Source organism: Xyrauchen texanus, chromosome 35, assembly GCF_025860055.1.
Source record: "Xyrauchen texanus isolate HMW12.3.18 chromosome 35, RBS_HiC_50CHRs, whole genome shotgun sequence".
Taxonomy (NCBI): Eukaryota; Metazoa; Chordata; class Actinopteri; order Cypriniformes; family Catostomidae; genus Xyrauchen; species Xyrauchen texanus.
In genome coordinates, this window is record NC_068310.1 from 17,468,598 (window position 1) to 17,489,726 (window position 21,129).

The 21,129-nt window shown below is 38.9% G+C and overlaps 1 pseudogene; it reads right to left on the bottom strand.

Moving 5' to 3' along the window:
- Positions 1-569: 569 nt before the first annotated feature.
- LOC127629148 (selenide, water dikinase 3-like) lies at positions 570-17,220 on the bottom strand (annotated as a pseudogene).
- Between the last annotated feature and the right edge of the window lie 3,909 nt (positions 17,221-21,129).

Sequence of the window (21,129 nt, forward strand, 5' to 3'; positions counted from 1 at the left end):
TTAAAGAGATCATATAACAGTGCAGCAATTCCATTGTCTGCCACAGGTTCTGCTGAATATGTTTACTGGGCATGGTACCAGGGTTAGTGAACAGAGAATGAGAGGAATCAGAAGTGGTTAAACTATTTCCCTACTGAGACCAGACCCTGTGCCAAAAAGGACATTATGTAAGAGAAAGTGGGGGGTTATAGAATGTGAAATGGAACAACAGAATATGCACTACGCAGTGGGCAATAATGAATCCCTTTTCTCCACTAATGGAAAGCACACCAGATGAAAGGGGGTGGAGAGCAGGACGAGAGGTGGTAAACAGAATGTCTAAAAGGACAGGAGATGATCAATTACAGCCTAATTGCAGGTTCTCTAGGCAAGGAGAGTGGAAAAGGAGAACACAAAGAACAGAGATGAAAACAAGGAGAGGGTGGGGACAGAAAGAACGCTCCCTTCACAAAGTCCTACATATTTTTATGTTGAGCTATAATATGCATATACAATATACCATAAGTAACTTTTATTCTCAAGGAAAGATGACAAAAGAAACATTTCAGACATTTTATTCTGCTCTGTGTAGAGACAAAGCTGGACAGATATTTGGAGAGACATCTATCTTGGTTCCAGAATATTTACTGCTGTGCTGTGTATCAATAGTGACATTACAAGTATTCTTCAAGCTATGCATCATCACACTGACTGCTAGAAAAGATCTCAGTTTTACTTGGAATGATCTTAATAAAGGGATAGTTCACCCAAAAATAAAAATTCTCATCATTTTCTCACTCTCATGCCATCCCAGATGTGTATGACTTTCTTCAACAGAACACAAGTGAAGATTTTCTCAGCTCTGTAGGTCCATACAATGCAAGTACCAAAATGTTGAAGCTCCAAAATTCACATAAGTGCAACATAAAAGTACGCCAGATGATTCTGGTGGTTAAATCCATATCTTCAGAAGCAATATGATAGGTGTGGGTGAGAAACAGATTCATATTTAAGTCCTTTTCCCTTCACTTTCACCTTGTTTTTGTTGATTAACATTCTTCATGCATATCACCAACTTTTGACTCAAATATTGATCTGTTTCTTACCCACACCTATCATATCATGTCTGAACACATGGATTTAACCACTGGCTTCCTGGATATGGATTCCTTTTACACTCCATTCACGTGGATTTTTTGAGCATCAAAATTCTGGAACCCATTAACTTGCATTGTATGGAACAACAGATCTGAGATATTCTTCTAAAAAATCTTTGTGTTCTACAGAAGAAAGTCATACACATCTGGGATGCCAGGAGGGAGAGTAAATTATGACAGAATTTTAATTTTTGAGTGAACGACCACTTTAACTTTGCAATTTAAGATGAAAGTCAATTGAAGTTTACTTTCCATTAATGACATCTAACAAATCTTTCCTGGCAAAATTAAGCCCCTTTCATATGAGGTCCAATAATTTAAGAGTACTTCGGTCATGTTTCAAACTAAATCTGTCTATTGGTAGAAGCTATAGTTAAAAATATTTCTGACGATTATGTTCATTTGTTCTTTTTAAATATCCAATGCCATTTGTTATCAAAAGCTCAATTTAGCTGTGATTTATTATACTCTTGTTTTTAAAGAGGTAAACTGTTTGATTAAGAGTGATGTCTGTGGTACAATGTGCATTGAACACCTTAACATTAGACTTATTGGGGAAGGGAAGAGTGATGAATCTGTTTACTGCTTCCATCCTACTGTACATACATTGTTGCACTCTGCTGACACTTTGTGGTGAATCATGTACAGCAGGAATTATTGAAATTCAAACCATTGTGTAAAATTCAAACGAACAATTCGGACTGATTTGTTAACGGTTTCATCAACTCTTTGAAAAGAACAGTCTCAAGAAAGATTCATACACAAATAGAACTTCATTAAAGGCTTTCAGGCAAGTTTTTCTCAATATAAGAGCAACATTTAACCAATGAAATATTGTAGAGCAGAGCATATGAATCAATAGGAGACATTTTTCATAACTCTTATGGACTTACAAGATTTTCTAAATTTCCATAACTTTTCAGGCCTGTCCAACACCATTTTAAATTCACTGATATTTCCGGGTTTTTCAAGATGACCGTTGAAACCCTAAATTTAAACATGGATCAATCATCAAGAAAAAATGAAAAGACTCGATTTAAAGAAAGACATTTTTTTTATTGAGTCTTGATGCTTAATGAATGAAAATGCTATGACAAAACTAGTACCAGTTGAATGGACTTAGCAGATGAGCCTATCCCTTCCTTTCTGCTTGCATCAACCTCTCCCATCCCATTGGCTGGGGTTAAAGAGAGAGGTGTCATAAAGAGGACAGTGGACACTGCTGTTCTGCTGCAGCCTTTCATATGGCAGAACTGGCATTCTGGATTCACCCACTGAACTGAAGAAAGCTGCTCAACCCTTTCTCAGAAACATGGGGCAGAACCAGACTGCACTATTTTTCAACAGAATGAAAATGAAGAACATGAGTTTACAATGCACAGCATTCAAAGCACATCTCACCACAAATCAAACCATTCAAAATTACATTGCTGCTCCTAAAATGATGATGAATATTGTCCATAATCTGACTATAATGAATTAAGTTAGCACGCTACCCTATTCTAACCAGCAAGGATTTTATTCAGGAAAATGACCCAAGAAAGAGAATATTATCCTAATTTCAAAAGGGACATGTCAATGTTGCATGGATTTCCTAGAGTAAAACTATTAAAGGTTGATGAGTCAGATTGACAGACAACACCTAATAAACACTCTAAATTTGGACAATTCCATTTAAATCTTTGACACAAAATAAAGATTAAACCATTAAATATCAATTAAATTACATCATTCAGCTACACCAATACTTATGATTATTCAGGCCCCATGATACATTGATGTGATAGTGTCCTGTATTGAAACATTTGTCAGTTGGCTTAAAAGACAGAGAAAAAAAAAAAAACTGACTCTGATTGTCAATTTAGGATCTCTGCCTTTTGAGGTTTTTATATTCTTTTCATTTTTTTTTAAAGTCAGAAACTCGTTGGAATGTTTACTTAGTAAAACCAAACTCCATTTTAGTGTGAGATCTCAAAGTTAAATGCAGGGCTTTGTAACTTCCATCTCACCACACAGAAAGAGCTGAAGAGATAGTTGAACCAGAAATGATGTAATTAAAGTAAATAGTAACTGATACACATCATCATGTTTAACCATTTGTAAAACGAATATGGGTTTAGAACATGAAAGAGCAAATTATAACAATTGCATGTTCCAAAAATGTCTGTCAATTTTTTCCCAGAGAGAGAGAGAGAAAAATGAAAAAGAAAGAGGAAACAGACGACAGAAAAACAGCTCTAGCAGGAAAAATAAAGCACAATGATCCAACAAAGTGTGTGGATGTGTGTTTGAAAGAATAAGATTGAGAAAAAAATGAGGGATGGCAATACATTAGTTTGCTGTCCATTTCATCTCCCACCAAGTAAAGGAAAATCATTTTTGGTCCCTTGACTGCATTGTTTTTCAAAAGAAGAAGAATTTACAATGCACATCATATAAAGCACGTCTCACCACAATTAAAACAATTCAAAATTACATTGCTGCCCCTAAAACGGTGATGAATATTGTCCATACTCTGACTATAATGAATTATAGTTCAATATAGAGACCCTTTGGTTGAACAGTGGGAGGAAATGGACAGCAGGGTAACCACACATACTCTGTCTTAAGTACGTCTTCACATACTATACAATACACACAAGTGTTAGTGACTCCCGCAAACGCAATGTCTATAAGCACACAAACACTAAAATCTATCAAGACCACCATGGACTCAGTAAAAGAGAGGCAAAGTGAAAGGGGGAAAGCATGACGTTCAATGAGAGACTTTAGTCCCTTTTTGGTAGTGTGGAGTTATGTTAGAGTGGGCTGCACCTCAGGCAGATTATTGTTGTTGCCCTCCAATGCCCCGACCACAGAGCCGCGGTACGGCACCTCTATGATTCGAGGTTTGTCAATGATGCGGGCGCAGCGATCGCCCTTCTCCACGATGCCAATGATCCAAGCCTGCTGCCCGTCACCCATCCCGCCATCCTGCCCCAGTGCTCCTGACACACGACTGGATTTCATCTCGGAGCAAAAGCGGGCTGCCTGCTCTCGTGGCAAACAGATCAAAAGACCACCTGATAAAGACAAAAGGAAAAAGACTCACATTTAGCAGACGCTTTTTCCAAAGTGACATACAAATGATGAACAAACAATTTGCCATACAAAAGATGTTAGCGCAAAAGAAAGTTTTATCTCTCTAAGAATTTTTATAGGCCTTTAAATTCCCTGACACACACCTCTCTCTCTTCTCTCTCTCTCTCTCTCTCTCTCTAAAAGGTAGAAATGTGAAGCTTATCATTTTATAAAAGCAATTACATGAATTCTTCTGTAATAACTTGTTTATTATTTGAGCTGTTGTTTAAATTGTAATATTTACAGTCATTTTGGGGTTTTATGGTTTGTTGACATTACATCATAATAGAAATGAAGTTGTAAAATCGGCTATAACTTTCCACAGAAAAGGTTAGCAAGTGATTTTATTACAATTGTGTTGTTGCTATACTTTTGAAAAAGGGAGTATTTTATTGTTAAAAAAATTGCCAACATTCACTTCCATTGTAAGTGCCTCATTGTAACCCAGATTTTTGCTTTTATTCATTTTTTTTTTTTAAGAAAAGGAACAGCAAATCAAAATAATTTGTGTAATCAATATTGTGGTAATATTATATTATATTATAATTATAATAATAATACAAATGCTGTCGATTGAGCTTAACTTGTACTGAACCCGGAATATTCCTTTAAATAGTAAATGCATTTAGAGTGGATTAAGTTGGTTAAGTGCTCGTGGAACAGATGTGTTTTTAGCTGTTTCTGCAGATCGTGTGGAGGTTGGAAATTAATTACACCACAGAGGAACAGAGAACGTGAATGATTGTGAAATAGACTTTTTGCCTCTTGCGACAGGACCATCAGGCTCCGTTCATTCATTGACCGCAGAGAGCGAGTTGGGACACAGAGTGACTTGCACATTTACTTGAAGTGCGTAATATGTGCACCACCAAACGGAAATGCAAGAATAAACATTGTTTCCAGCTTTTCCCGAATACTCCCCCATATGCCATTAGTTGAACAGACAGACAGTACCACCCCAAACTCACATCATTGGTTGAGTAAATATTGCAATGTTGGGCTGTGTTTGAGCATATTGCAATGCTCAAACACACAGAGCCATGTTTTGATAGCGCCACAGATTCTAAAATCTACTTAGGAATGGGTCATTTATAATTGTCGCTGCATATTGAACCGGGATAGGAGGAAGTATTTTAACATATAAAAAGTTACTCCAGATTTAAGAGCATGTATCTGCTAACAACATGTCTGTTTTAATTTCGAAGCAAAAGTATTGCCAGGATTGCCACACTTTGACCAATATACAGTATGTCTTTGACTTTTTCCATGACCTTCCCAGTCATTTGTCTTTGCTGGATAATAATTTTTATAGGCCTTTAAATTCCCTGACATGTCCAGATTTAGGTCACTGTGAAAACCCTGTACTGTGTGTGTGTGTGTGTGTGTGTGTGTGTGTGTATGTATAAAGTTTCAGTGCAACTGCACTTTTTGATCTGTTGTTTTTGCTGAACTGTGGCTCTCACCAGATGTTTCAGAGGAGGTACCCTGCAGAAGCCCAAACAGGTTGCCGCAAGCTTTGCTGACTGCGGCCATTTTAGAGATAATGGGAAGGTTGTGAATAACAAAGGCGACGTCATTTCGCTGTTGCTGTGCGAGATTCCGTGCATGACCAATGATCCCAAATCCTGTGATGTCCGTGGCAGCATGTGCATTAAATTTGTGCATTAAGGCAGCAGCTAAAGAAAGAAAACAAACAAGACACATTAGCAAACCTTACAGTACATAGACACCTGTATATTCATTATTAATGGGCTAAAAATCACCAAAACCTCTAACAGGATTCACACTCTTTTCAAGGCACAATTTTCCAGGACATTTTACGTGCCCAACAAGAGAAATATTTAAGCAAAAACACACAAGCTTTCATTTTGAAGTTTGCCCTGAAATTTCGGCCAAAAATAAAATTTTTGTTTTGGCCGAAAGAGAAAAAAGCTCAGATATATATGCCTCCCTGCCCCTCAGTGCTCAGTTTTCACTCTCGATCGATCTAATCATAATCACGGCGCTGCCAAGCAAAGGCCGATGTCAGCGGTGTGGAAATACTATATAATACTAATAAGCAGTACCGCCGCAACCTATATGCATACTACGCAGTCTGCGTAGGGCACCAATTCCCTAGGAGGGCACCATCTTTACCTAGGAGGGCACCAAAAAGTCCACCGGGTGCCCTTCCTCGCATGTTATACGTTATTCAAGGACCCGAAAGCAGTTGCGGAACACAGTCAATCACTTCGCACTCATATTGCGAACGCGACATTCCTCTTGACTACTGGTACATGAACAAAGATCGCATTCCATTGCTTGCGTGGATTGCACGCAGGTATTTATCTGCCCAAGCACCAGCACAAAGAGAGAGAGACTATTCAGTGCAGCATCTCATGTTCTTGAGAAGCCAGAAAGCTGAGCAACTTTTGTTCTTGAAGAGACACTTTTACTTAAATAGAAAGCAGTCCAATTTGCTATGTGTATAGTAATTACATGAAAACATTTTTAGCCCTGCAAAACTTTGTTCTTCACTTGAGGCTACATCTGTCGTTTACAGTTGAGGTTGGTTTTAGTTCTATTACTGCTGTTTTGAACAATAATTTTATATTGAAGTAAAAATACGTTTACATAAACGGAATAAAGGCCCTCTGCCATTCTGTGTTCTGCCTGTTGTTATTATTAAAATGACTGTGTAGCATATTTAAACTTTTTGTATTTGCAAGATGCTATACTAGAGCTGCTAAGTTCATTACTTGACTGCTGTTTTGCATATCATTAGAGTTTTCTATAACATTACATTTATTGGATAATAATGATTTGTTCACAAAAATATTTTCCAGGACAAATAATTACTTTCCTAATAATTACTAAATTACCTAAGTTAGGGCATTTGAATTAGAACAAGGTTTCAAAACTAGGTGGTGTTTGTGCACTGAATATTGGACACATCGTTCAATTTAATCCATGCAAAGAATACGTGTAAGAATTCAATGTGGTACCAGTGCGATTGAGGGTGGCCATATTAAGCATTGCCTCCTGGTAAGCATGCTCCACCTCCTCCTTGGAGATCACCAACTTTATCTTGTTCCATTTATCTGGCTGGAGAAATTAAGTATAAAGGAGAGAGAAAGAGAGAAACAGATGAGAATGCTGAGATATGATGCAAACACGTATGACTGTCATCTATTCATACACTGCCGTTCAAAAGTTTTGAAACACTTGCCTGAAATGTTTCTCATGATCTTAAAAATCTTTTGATCTGAAGGCATATGCTTAATTGCTTGAAATTAGTTTTGTAGACAAAAATATAATTTTTCCAACATATTAAATTTATTTCATTAAAAAAAACTTTAAAAAGTTTTTGAAATGGATGACTTGGACAACATAATAAAAGCAGCCAATAAGTGCCCAGTATTGATGGGAACATCTTCAATACTGTTTAAAAACATCCCAGGGTGATACCTCAAGAAGTTGGTTGAGAGTATGTCAAGAGTATGTTTCTGCAAATTCTATGCAATGGGTGACTTCTTTGAAGATGCTAAAATATAACAGTTTTGATTTATTTTGGATTTTGTTTAGTCACAACACAATTCCTATAGTTCCATTTCTGTTCTTTCATAGTTTTAATGACTTGACTATTATCCTTAAATGTGACAAATAATAATAATTTAAAAAAAAGAATAAGTGACCCTAAACTTTTGACCGGAAGTGTAACTTCTACACAAAAAGGAGAAAAACTGAGATACGGCAGCACTAACCATGTCCATCCATTGATGGGCATTAACTGCTACTTGAGTTCCCAAAGGTTTGGTAAGAACTAACACGTCTCCGGGTACAGCACTGTCAGGCCTGTTCACAAACAAGAACATGTATATGGGATCAAAATCCCATCAAAATATTGCGGCCACGGATCCAAGCAGAAGCGTGAACCAAAAAATAATAAGCACAAAAATAAAATGCGCAGATCAAAATAATTAGCGCAGATCACAATATAACAAGAATGAATCAAAAATATATAAACATTTAAAATATATTGCAAAAAAAAAAATAAAAAATAGTCATCAGAATTGTAAACAAAATCATGTTTTCCTTGGTTATATTACTGTTTTTTGTGCTCTGATGATTTTGCTCATATTTTCATTTTTTTGTACGCTTACGCTGTATTGTTCTTTGCTACTTGTGAGTAGAGTTTCATGTAAATGGTCCATTATTTCTTGATTGACAGCTCCTCCTCTGGTCAGTCATTTGAGGAGGGGAGGTGACGTCACTCCAATGCGACTCCGACGAATGCTGCTCAATAATATATTATTTGTGGTTGATAGATACACTGCTTGTGATTGTTTTCACTATTTTCTGCCAGCGCTTGGAAAAAATGTGTTGTCCGAGTAGGCCATTATCATAGTCTGTTAACACATGTATCGAGTTCTGAATTTAGTTAGAAGAGTCTTTAGTTATTATTTAAGACTTCCTTGTTTGTAGGTCATTGGCTGAATATCTAAAAAAACAAGGCTGGGTTGGTGTGGATGTTTGATGCATGTTTTTACTAGCTGTACCAATGTAGTCTTGATTTAGTTTCTTTTTCCACAATACTGCAGCGAAATCCAAAGCAAGTGACCAAGCGTCCCCATGTCAATAAAGTTGGCTTGACATTGGATGTTCTTTAAATCATAATTAGTCCCAAATTTAGGGACTGTCACTAAAGATAAAAGCAACATTGGCGCATACATATCCAAAACAGTGGTATACAACTTCAATAACATTTGAAGCAGATGACTTAGTCATACAACCAACACCAAAGTATTCATGTAGGTGTCAGCAATAATGCACACCTTTTAGATTTTTGATACAATGGAAAAAAAAAAAAAAAAAAAAAAAGGAAAAAAAGGGCAATTATATGTAAGCATTTATACATTCATCAGTATTGTAATATGCCTTGGTGTCATGATCTGGATTTTATTTCTTTCAGCCAGATAAGACCCTTTTTTATACAACACATTTTTGTAATTGAAAGCAATTTTTTCCCCCAACCTTCAGTACCTCAATAACTGTGTTTACAGCATATTAAATTTATGTATCTTTGTGTAAACTTAATAGGCTACTTTTATTTGGGTGAGGCAAAAAGAGCCTGCAAAGCAACATCAAAACGTACACATGTAACTGTGGTTCTGTGAATTCCAGATGACCGCCAGAGGCAGTATAAAACACTACTGAATTATCGCAGCGCCAGCCAGATAGGTCGAGAGAATATACCAACAAAGTCACATAGTGACGTATGCTGAGCCCTGGGGGTTATAAACCACAGCCGCTCAGCACTCTGCCTCGGTACGCCTTTCTCGCGCATTCCAAGTGACCAAGAACTCTGGCAGTCATCCAAAATTCACAGAACCACAGTTACATGTGTAACTAACGTTCTGTTTCATTCCTACTGACCGCCAAAGGCAGTATAAAACACTACTGGATGACCCATACCAACATAGTCATGAGGAATGCCACTGACCTGTTGAAAAATTAAGGCCGCTCCTGAAGAACTGCAGAACTCATCGCATGATGAGCAGCAACGTTGACCTTATAAAACCTGGCAAACGTGCATGGGGAAGCCCAGGTAGTGGCAGTGCAGATGTCCGCCAACGAAACTCCTCTAAAAGCAGCCCATGAAGATGAGATGGCCCTAGTGGAATGGCAAGTTAGCCCCGGGGTAATGGTTGCCTTGCTGCCTTGTAAGCCAGTATAATAGTTTCCACTATCCAGTTTGACAACCTCTGCTTCGACACTGGAGCACCTTTCTTCACACCACCATAGCAGACAAATAACTGGTCTGACTGTCTAAATTGAGCAGTAGTGTCCATATAACACTTCAAGGCAGGAATAGGACACAAAAGTTGAGCACTTGAATCAGACCCTGAAGAAGTCTAAAAAGAGGCCAGTTCAATGTGCTGGTTAATGAACTGAGGAAGAAGGACTTTTGGAAGAAAAGAAGGATTGGGTCGTAGGACCACCCCGGAGTCATCCGGCAACCAACGCAAGCACAATTCGCTAACAGACAGTGCGTGCATCTCACTGACTCGTTTCGCAGAAGCAATAGTCAACAAAAAGGCAGTCTTCAAGGTTCAACATTTCACATCAATGCTTTGCAAGAGCTCAATCTGGGATAAGCAAAGGAAGGCAAGCACGAGTGGCAAACCCCACACGGGAAAGTGAGGATTCCGAGCAGGCTTAAGACGCCGTGCACCCTTCAGAAAACTGCAGACAAGACTGTGAGATCCAAGAGAAGATCCACCAATTGGAACATGATATGCAGAAATCGCAGCGTACTTTCAACGTGGAAGCCGCTTTGCCCTCCTCCAGTAAATGTTGAAGAAAACTTAAGATGCTCAGAATGTCACACGTTGCAGGATCGAGCCCTTGCTTCTTACAATGGATTACAATGTTCCAGAGAAGGATTTAACCCAATGGCCAGACCCAAAGCTGCAGGCGAGCTGGATCCGGGTGCCAGACGCTGGCCTCCAGCTGGGAGAGGAGGTCCTTCCTGGGGGGAAGCTTCCATGGATTGCCTGACAGAAGTCTTAGCAACAAAGGAAACCATGGTCTGGCTGGCCATCGCGGTGCCACGAATAGCACTCTGTGCTTGTACAGGGAGATCCTGTGTAACGCCTCCCATAACAGAGGGATAGGTGTGAACGCATAAAGTAGGCAGTTCGGCCATTCGTGAGACAGTGCATCCTGGCCCAAGGGGCTGGACACTTCTGTCCTTGCGAACCATAGATGACAGTGAGTGGTCATCTCCAAAGCAAAAAGATCCACCTCTGCTCTTCCAAATTGTAGCCAGATCTCCTGCACAACATCTGGATGAAGTCTCCATTCTCCTGGATGTACCCGATCCCTGGAAAGAGCATCCGCTGTCTGGTTGCATGCTCCTGAAATATGAGCTGCCCTCAGTGAAGCGAGTCGCGGCTGTCACCATGTCAGGATCTCGTGCGTAAGCTGTAGAGACCTGCGGGATTTCGTGCCGACCTGGTGGTTTAGATGGAACACTGTTGAGGTATTGTCGGACCGAACGAGAACATGGCGGAATGCCAGGATTGGCATGAAATACTTTAAAGCCATGAACACTGCACATAGTTCCAGAAGGTTGATATGTTCTGTGGTCTGGGTCGGTGTCCAGCGCCCGCAAATACCCCTCTGGTTCCATGTTGCCCCCCGCCCTGTGAGGGAAGCATCAGTCATGACCAACTCCCATCAAGAGGGAACACCACCCAGGGGCACTCCTGTCTTCAACAACTCCACCTGCCTCCACCACCTCAACGGCCGTAAGCAACGGTGAGAAATTACAATCAGTCGATGGCGATGTCTGGTGGGATCTAGTTGCAAACTGTTGTTCCACAACTGAAGTGGTCTGAGGTGGAGTAAACCCAGGGGAATCACCACTGTAGCAGCAGTTAACATCCCTATTAGTCGTAGGACTACCTGGTACTGTAAAGACACACCCGGGTGAAAGCGACACTAGAGTTGTAGAATGTTCGTCACGCGTTCTTGAGACAGGGAGGCAGACATTAGGCAGGAATTCAGGGTTATTCCTATGAACGTAGTGGTCTGTGTTGGATTCAGACAGCTCTTTATCTCGTTCACAGAAAAACCCAACTTCTGCACAAGTCTCAAAAGCAGTCTGGAGTCTTGCACAGTCTGCTGTTTTGTGGGGGCACAAAGAAGCCAGTCGTCCAGATAAGGCATAATACGCATACCTCTCATCCAAAGAGGAGACAGAGCTGCGCTCACACACCTTGTGAAGACACAAGGAGCAAGGGAAAGACCGAAAGGTAGAACCTTGAACTGGTAGGCTTGATTCAGGAAACTGAAACGCAGAAACTTTCTGTGATGAACAGCAATTGGATGTGAAAGTATGCATCTTTCAGGTCGACACTTACAAACCAATCGTCTGCTGCCACAGACCGAAGAACGTCGGCTGTGCGCAGCATTCGAAAAGGAAGGACCTTCAGGAATAAATTCAGATGCCTCAAATCGAGAATTGGGCGGAAACCACCGTCCTTCTTCGGAACAAGAAAATATGTTGAATAGAACCCCTCTTCCTGAAGGAGGGGATGAACTTTTTCTATGACTCTCTTCTGTAACAGTGAACGAATTTCCAGAGAGAGGCCAATTGAACAAACCGCATTTTTGTCAACAGTAGGAACGATTCTTGAAAATCCGGGAGACCGGCGTCGAAACTGTAGAGTATATCCCCTGCTCAGAGTCGTCAAAACCCAAGGGTCTGCTGTGTTGGTCCTCCAGTACTCTATCTGTTCTATTGAAAAACGATCGACCGCCGGCCTGAGTGTCTCAGGCTTTATGTGTGCGACTTTTAGTGGTCGCGGGGGGCGCTGACGGGGTCCTCCTGGCAAATGTTGATGAGGTGGCTGAAAAACTCTAGCATTCTCAGTAGCCCGAGGCCTTTGAGGGGGCTGTGACTGAGGTGTAGCGTGCTAGTGGAAATATTGCTCCGGTGTGGTATAGCGATGTCGGGTCTGAACTGCTCTCATCCTAAAGGTAGGGCTGCGGTGTACCTGCGTCAGTTGACGAGTGGCCTCAGACAGGTTTACCCTCTTTTCCAACAGTTCCGGAACATTCGGACCAAAAAGATGCCCGGGAACGAATGGAAGATCTCTCAAGGTTTTCTTGCAGTCCTCAGGTAGCCGTGCTTGGGCAAGAAGCGTGGCTGCAAGACTACCCAGCTTGCGGGTTACGTGGCCGTTGTCAAAAGAGCTGTTTGCAGAAACGGGGAAATTGAGGGATCATCATTTGCTGGTTCTAGCGTACTGGTAGCAGCAAGTAGTAACTGACAGATTGTGTTTTCTGCACGAGTTATGAAAGCAACAGACTCCTATGCCTTTTTTAGTAATGAATCTGTGCGACCACATTGCGCACTGGGACGTCGCACATTCCCTCGTAGAGCCTCGTCAGGAGACACAACCAAGACTGCAGAGGATCGTGCGGGAGAGAGAGATCGTTTACGGACATGTCCGTCGTGTTTGTTTGTGTGTCTGTTTAAGTTTACTATTAAAATATTATTTACACTGTCAAGCCGGTTCTCGCCTCCTCCTTTCCATTGATCCCTTTACAGTGTGCATTGTTGCTGACACCTACATGCACACTTTGAAATTTGGTTGTATGACTAAGTCATCTGCTTCAAATGTTATTGAAGTTGTATACTCTTATGTTATGGAAATGTATGCTCCAATATTACATGTATCTTTAGAGACGGTCCCTATATTTGCAACTATTTGTGATTAAAGAAAGTCCAATCCCAAGCCAACTTTACCGCATTATTTATTGACGTGGGGACGCATGGTCACTTCCTTTGGATTTTGCTGCAGTATTGTGGAAAAAGTACGTGCCGACCATGCCAACATAGGATCAGTACAAAATGGCAAATTCAGCAACATGGAAAAGCGGATCAAGTTGGGTTATGAACTCGCGACTACATTGGTACAGCTAGTAAAAACATGCATCAAACATCCACACCCTAAAGACTCTGCTAACTAAATTCAGATCTCGATACATGAGTAAGACTATGATAATGGCCTACTCGGACAGCACATTTTTTCCAAGAGCTGGCAAAAAATACTCAAAACAATCACAAGCAGTGTATCTATCAACCACAAATAATATATTATTGAGCAGCAGTCGGAGTCGCATTGGATTGACGACACCTCCCCTCTTCAAATGATTGACCAGAGGAGGAGCTGTCGATCAAGAACTAATGGAGATGAAAAATGCCCCATGATTTACATGAAACTCTACTCACAAGTTTTGCAAACCAAGCGCAGCACTTGGAAACAAAAGCAAAGAACAATACAGCGTAAGCGTACATTTTTTTTAAATATGAGCAAAATTGTCAGAGCACAAAAAACAGTAATATCACCAAGGAAAACATGAATTTGTTTGTAATTCTGATGACTTTGCATTAATTTTTCTGTTGTTTTTTTTTTTTTTTTGCATAATATTTTAAATGTTTATATATTTTTGATTCATGCTTGTTATGTTTTGATCTGCGCTAATTATTTATTTTTGCGATTATTTTTTTATCTGAGCTTATTATTTTTGAATCCGTAATAGTAATACTTTTGACAGGATATTGATGCCGTACATGTAGCCAGACACGTCAGCTTTTACAAAACGACAAGACAATGAAGGGTTAACAACTCAGATTTGCAAAATGTTCAAATCAGACAATGAAAATGTTAAATGTACGTCTGTCTCCTTTGTGATAGGATGAATAGTAATGGATGAATAGAACTTACATTATAAATTCATTGGGCTGGCACACTACAGTGGCCACTCCCCCAATGATTATCCAGGGATTGATGACCGTTTGTCCTCCAGTTACTGAAGTCCCGCCCTCCACCGCCGCATCGCGGAAGCCCTTCATCATTAAAGGCATTACCTGCTCCCTTTCCTAAGAGCAAATCAGTACGGTACATATAATTAACTATTTCGTTTTCAGATTCCTTCACCTGGAAAAGCCTAATGCTAAAATATAATAAAATCTCAGGCAATAGAAAATTAAGTCCCTTAAGTAATGCCATTATCTTGATTTATTGTGAAAAAGAGAGGTCACAGCTCACCTTTTCATTCATCTTCTGACTGACACTAAGAAGCATGAGCATGTTGTCACACTCAGTGATGCCCATGGCATAGAGATCACTCAGTACATTTGCACAGGCAATTCGTCCCTATAAAAGGAGGAAGTGATGGTACATGCACAATTAATAGGAAGATTAATTTATATGTGTGGGACACACTAACTTTTCTGAAGCGTTACTCACCATCATGTAGGGATCCTCCACTAAAGGATAGAAGAAGTCGGTGGTTTGGACCAGGGAGAGACCTCCATGCCTCAGAGGAATCACACATGAGTCCATGCCAATACCTGCAGCCAAAAGAGATTGTTAATATCATAACATTTTAAAGGAATAGTTCACCCAAAAATGAAACTTCTCTCATCATTTACTCAGCCTTATGCCATCCCAGATGTGTATAACTTTCTTTCATCTGCTGAACTCAAATGAAGATTTCTCAGCTCTGTAGGTCCATAAAATGCAAGTAAATGTGTGCCAAAATTTTGAAGCTCCAAAAAAAAAAAAAAAAAATCACACAAGTCAGCATAAAAGTAATCCATGTGACTCCAGTGGTTAAATCAATATCTTCAGAATTTATATGATAGGTGTGGGTGAGAAACAGATCACATTCACATTCTTCTTGTGTTTTCGGTGATTCACATTCTTTGTGCACATCACCCCCTACTGGACAGCGAAAAGAATTTCTAGCAAAAAAAATCACTTGAATATTGTTTGTCACCTACACCTATCATATAACTTCTGAAGATATGGATTACTTGTATGCTGCCTTTATGTGCTTTTTAGGGTGTCAAATTTTGGCACCCATTCATTTGCATTGTATGGACCTACAGAGCTGAAATATTCTTCTAAAAATCATAATTTTTATGCTGCCGAAGAAAGAAAGTCATACACTTCTGGGATGACATGAGGGTGAGTAAATGATGAAGAGAATTTTCATTTTTGGGTGAACTATCCATTTAAAGCCTGTTTGTGCATACTGAGCATTTCGTTAAAATGACCATCTATGTCTGTGTTAATCTTTATAGTTCGCCGGCTTGCTATGGCATTTTATCAATGTCAAGCATTAACTTAAGTTCGGGTCCATAGTTCACGACACGTCCCTTTCAGATGATTGTACTATACTTCCCGGTAGTTTTTAATCTACAGGATATAAGCCAAAGGTAAAACAATACTGTCGCTGTTATGTAATTCGGTACATAAAAAGTGTTTTATGAAAATAATGTGGGTTTCATTGACTGTCACACTATGCCAACAAGTCGTTTTCACATGATGTATAAATCACATAAAATGTCCTGTATAAGTCATAAAAACATGCACTGCTCATATTCTATTACTGGTAAATTTTTGTTGCTCTTCTACCAAAGAGTGCATTTTACTTTTACAGCACTAACACAGAATCAATCCTATTTATTGAATGCATACTGTATTAATGCCTTCCACTTAGGCAGTTCATCAGTACTACTGTCCCATTACCATACTTTAAATATAGAAGACGTTTTCTTTTTATCGTTTACATATAGTCGATTTATTTTATTATATACATTGTCTGTGTCTTGTTTTGCACAATTATCTTTACTGTCATGGTCCTGCAACCTGAGCCATGTCCTAAGCATTTTAATGCTCAGAAAACCCCATTTAAGCTTCGCAAATAATATATAAAACAAATGGACTTATGATATTTATCGATAACATGAAACATTTAGATCACATCAATATACCTTGCTGACTACTGCTAGTAGTATGAACTTTAGACACTTATTTCCTTGATTAAATGGAAGACAACGATTCAGGAAAGGTCTCGTTTCTATTTTATTTCAGCAATTGAAAAGTATTTGTTAACTGCAAACCGGGCTGTTTAACTATCAAACTGCTATCATGATGCAGTTTGACAGGCAGCACATGCCATGCTTTACCTAGTCGAGTACCCTGTCCGACTGACACGAGTTGCCCCAATTCCGAGGTCTCGTCTCCAGCACCCATCCCCGAACCGCAATAGTCTACGGGCGGCCGGTCGGACTCCAGTCCCTGCAGGAGTTTGAGCAGAGCCTCCTGCGGGACTTTACACCCTCATCCTTTCATATCTGAGAAGGCCGTGAGTCGGAAGCAGCGGTCTAGGCCGTGCTCCTCCGGGTGAAACGCTTGGTATCCCGCCGGGTAAAAGGCTCCATACCCTCCCGCTCCGCCAGACTCACCGGAGGATGGCTCTGAACCTGACATGGCTAAACCGCTTTTATTTACTCCTCATTCAGACGGCGGTACACATGGAAACGTGAAGAAAAAGTGAGCCGCTTCTAAATATAAAGGGCTGATCAATTTTAAAAGACGTGTTTTTAGTGAAAGCGAGTTTGGAGGAGGCGGACTGAACCATTTTACTCTGAGGAGGGGAGCTTCGTGTCATTTTAGGACAAAATTTTCAGGAATTCGGTACTGACAGGCAAATTACAGACAGTTTACATCCAAAATCTTACGATGTTAATATAATTAATCTTCCACTAAATTAAACGATAAAACATAATTCCACTTTACTCACTCCCTAGCCTCCCCAAACGTTAACATCGACTCGTCCGCTATCATAAGCTCCGCCCACTAGGGATCTGTAAGACACGTTTGCACCAGCAATTTCGTAAGTTATAACTTAGTTTAGTTGTGGCGTAAATGGGCACTAAGTCACAATTTACGCAGGGTTTCATTCTACATAAATTGAATGGTGCAAAGCTCAAATATTTTGTTGTGCATACATTTTGACTTAGTGCCCATTTACGCCACACCTAGGCTACGTTGTAACTTACATATAGCTGGTGAAAACGGCTGCTGATATTTTTGTGCAATGCAAGTATACTGGCAAACTATGCCAAAAATATACAAATGTACAATATACTGCAAATCAGTCAAGGTTTATGCAAACAGATGTGAAAGCACAAACTCTTACTGTATATTCTTAAATATGACTATACATGAATATTACAGTATCAAACTGCAAAAAAAAAAAAAAAAAGTCCTCTCACTTTCAATTTACAACAAAGACATAAACTGAACAAATTTCACAGACATGTGACTAACAGAAATGGAATAATGTGTCACTGAACAAAGGGTCGTGGAATACTAGACTCGTATTCCACGACTCTAATAGTTTTGCTTTTTTTTTTTTTTTTTTTTGCACAAAGCAATGTTTTGATACAGCATTACTGTAGTGTCCATATTGTAAATAGTAATAGTAACCATATAATATCTATGGTTAATTTTAAGGTTTTATATGTGGCTTATACTTACTATTTTATAAAGGGTAAACAAAGCAGCCTAATGTTCTGTTTAGGCCTATAAATATATAAAATAATTTTTTAAAAAGTATTCATTTAAGTTACTAGTTTTATCCAAAGAATTCATAAAATTTTAATTTATTAGAGATATCGATATTGGTATCACTATCGGCAATACTGGCCTAAAAGTACTTGGTATCGGATCAAAAAGTAAATAAGTGGTATCGCCCATCCCTGTGATGTAACGATCATGCCTTCTACGATAAACGTGAGTCTGACCATCACCTCTGGTGAGACAAAACTGCAACTTGTCAGTGAAGAGCACTTTTTGCCAGTCCTGTCTGGTTCAGTGAAGGTGGGTTTGTGCACATAGGCAATGTTGTTGCTGGTGATGTCTGGTATGGACCTTACTTACAACAGGCATACAAGCCCCTCAGTCCAGCCCAGGGGTGCCGCCAGGAATTTTGGGCCCCATGACAAAAAAAATCTAATTGGGCCCCTTCTGCGCAGCTGTTGTCACCACATCTCTAGGGCCTAACTTTGCCATCAAAAGCTTTACGTAACTCTAATCAAAGGCTTGCAACTGTCTTGTTTCGTGTAGTTCAATACTAGTACTAGCACAATATTTACTGCTGGTGATTTGTAAATGAAAGTCTGCATACAGTATACAGTTCACTCTTTGATGCAAGATTAAAAGCCACCATAAAAAAGGCAATCCTTTACAGTCTCAATGTATTTTTATTGTAAAATTAATGACAGATTATAAAAAAAAAGAAAAAACTAAATATATATTAACTTTTTATTCAAGTAAATTAACATCATCTCAAAACAATGAAAACAGCAGATTTTTTAACTTAACTGCACATATATTCCAACAACAAAATAAAGTTGACGTGTAAAATGGAATTTTCACATCAGGGTTATTATAGTGCTACAAAACAGATCAAGTGATCACTAAATCAATAGGTTTTGAGGTTTGGAATATGGTCATAAACCTAAACTACATGAAATGTAGGCTAACACCTGCACCTAGCTAACATTTTTTTTTTTTTTTTAGCTAGCTAGCTTATTTTTTTTTATTTTATTTTATTTTATTTTTTTATTGCATTTCTGAGAACATACAAAATCAATGCCAGGGGAAAATATAGTCGAGAGTACAATCACAGGTTATAAAGTTAGAGGAATAACATGCAAATGACACAGTGAGATAGTTTTAAGAGCTTTGGAGTTGTTGGATGTACTGAGAGTGTCCAGGTAGGATTTAAGTTCCTTACAAAAAATAAAAAAGTAGGGCTTAACACCCTGAAATTTACATTTGTGTAAAAAAATTTCGCTAGAAAAATAAATAGGTTTATCAAAAAATATTGGTCCTTTACATCTTTTTCAAAGTTGTGCTGACCAAATCGAACATCTTTGTATAACAAAGAAAAACTCTGTGATGAAAATGTGCGAACAAACATACAAAAATCCTTCCAGAACAGACTTGTATATGTGCATTCCCAGAAGAGATGAGAAATAGATTAGTGTTCAGTACCACAAAAAGAACATAAAGTGTCAATATCAGGAAACATCTTTTTCAAGTAAAGCTTCACAGGATAAAAAAGATGAAGTAATTTGTAAGACACATCCTTGACCTTATTGGTCATTAAATATTTAGAAGACAAAGTCCACACCTTCTTCCATGGAATATTGACAAACTGGCCATTCCAGTACGACACAATGTATGGGAGAGAAACAATCTCATTTTGAAATAGTTGTCTAATTCTTCTGTTCCGACTAGAAGAGTTAGATAAAAAACAAATATTTCCAATCATTGTATCAAATGGATGAGCTACTGACAAAGAAATCTGGGATCTAGCTGAGTCTCTGAGAAGAGTTATTGCTCCATAAGGGATGGCATCCATTACAATAGCAAACTCTCGAGGAGTGACCGGTATATTGTACATGTTCAAAAACTCTGAGTATGAATACAAGTATCCATCAGTATTGATTAATTGAGAAGCCAAAATAAAATTATTTTGAACCCAGTTTGGGAAAAATAACGATTTATTTTTATAAGTAATATCACAATTATTCCAAATAAAGTAACGGTGAGGACTAAAATTGTGTTTATAAATTAGGTGCCAGGCCAAAAGCGCTTGTTTATGAAAATTTGACAATTTAAGGGGCAATTTGGTGATGTTGTAGTTGCATAACAATAGGAAAGGGAGACCTCCCACCTTAGAGAAAATAAGAGAGTATTCCAGAAAGAATCGGGGTTTGTTAAGTACTGTTTTAACCAATTTATCTTGAAAGTATTATTTAAAGAAGTAAAATCCAGAAAGTTTAGACCACCACATTCATAATTATTAATAACCACAGACTTTAACATAATGCCTCTTATACTTCCACAGAAAATCAAATAGCATTCTATCAATATCTGCACATACAGATTTATCCACATGTAAGGATATAGCAGGGTAAGTTATTCTTGAGATACCCTCAGCTTTAGCAATAAGAGTTCGTCCTCTCAGAGATAAATCTCTCTGTAACCGTGAATTGAATTTCTTTTTAGCTTTCCCAACAACTGGGTCAAAGTTCAGTCTGCATCTGACTTTATCATCCTTACATATGGATATACCTAGATAGGTCACCTATGACTTAACTGGAATACCGTAAAGAGAAAGAGAAGGACAAGTTTTAACAGCTAACAGCTCACATTTATTAAGGTTTAAGTTTAAGCCGGAAGCTTTAGAGAAAAACTTAATGTGTTGAATTGCAATCGGAATCTGTAATTCATCTTTTAAAAACAGGGTAGTGTCGTCAGCTAGCTGACTAATAAGTATATGTTTGTTTGCAATAGTAATACCTTGCAGATGACTACTCATAAGAAAGGAGGAAAGAAGTTGAGCAGCCACAAGAAATAAATAAGGGGATATAGGGCAACCCTGACGAACTCCTCTTGACAATTGAAATCTAGGCGAGGTACCCGATTTAAGGTTGATAGAACAGTTGGCA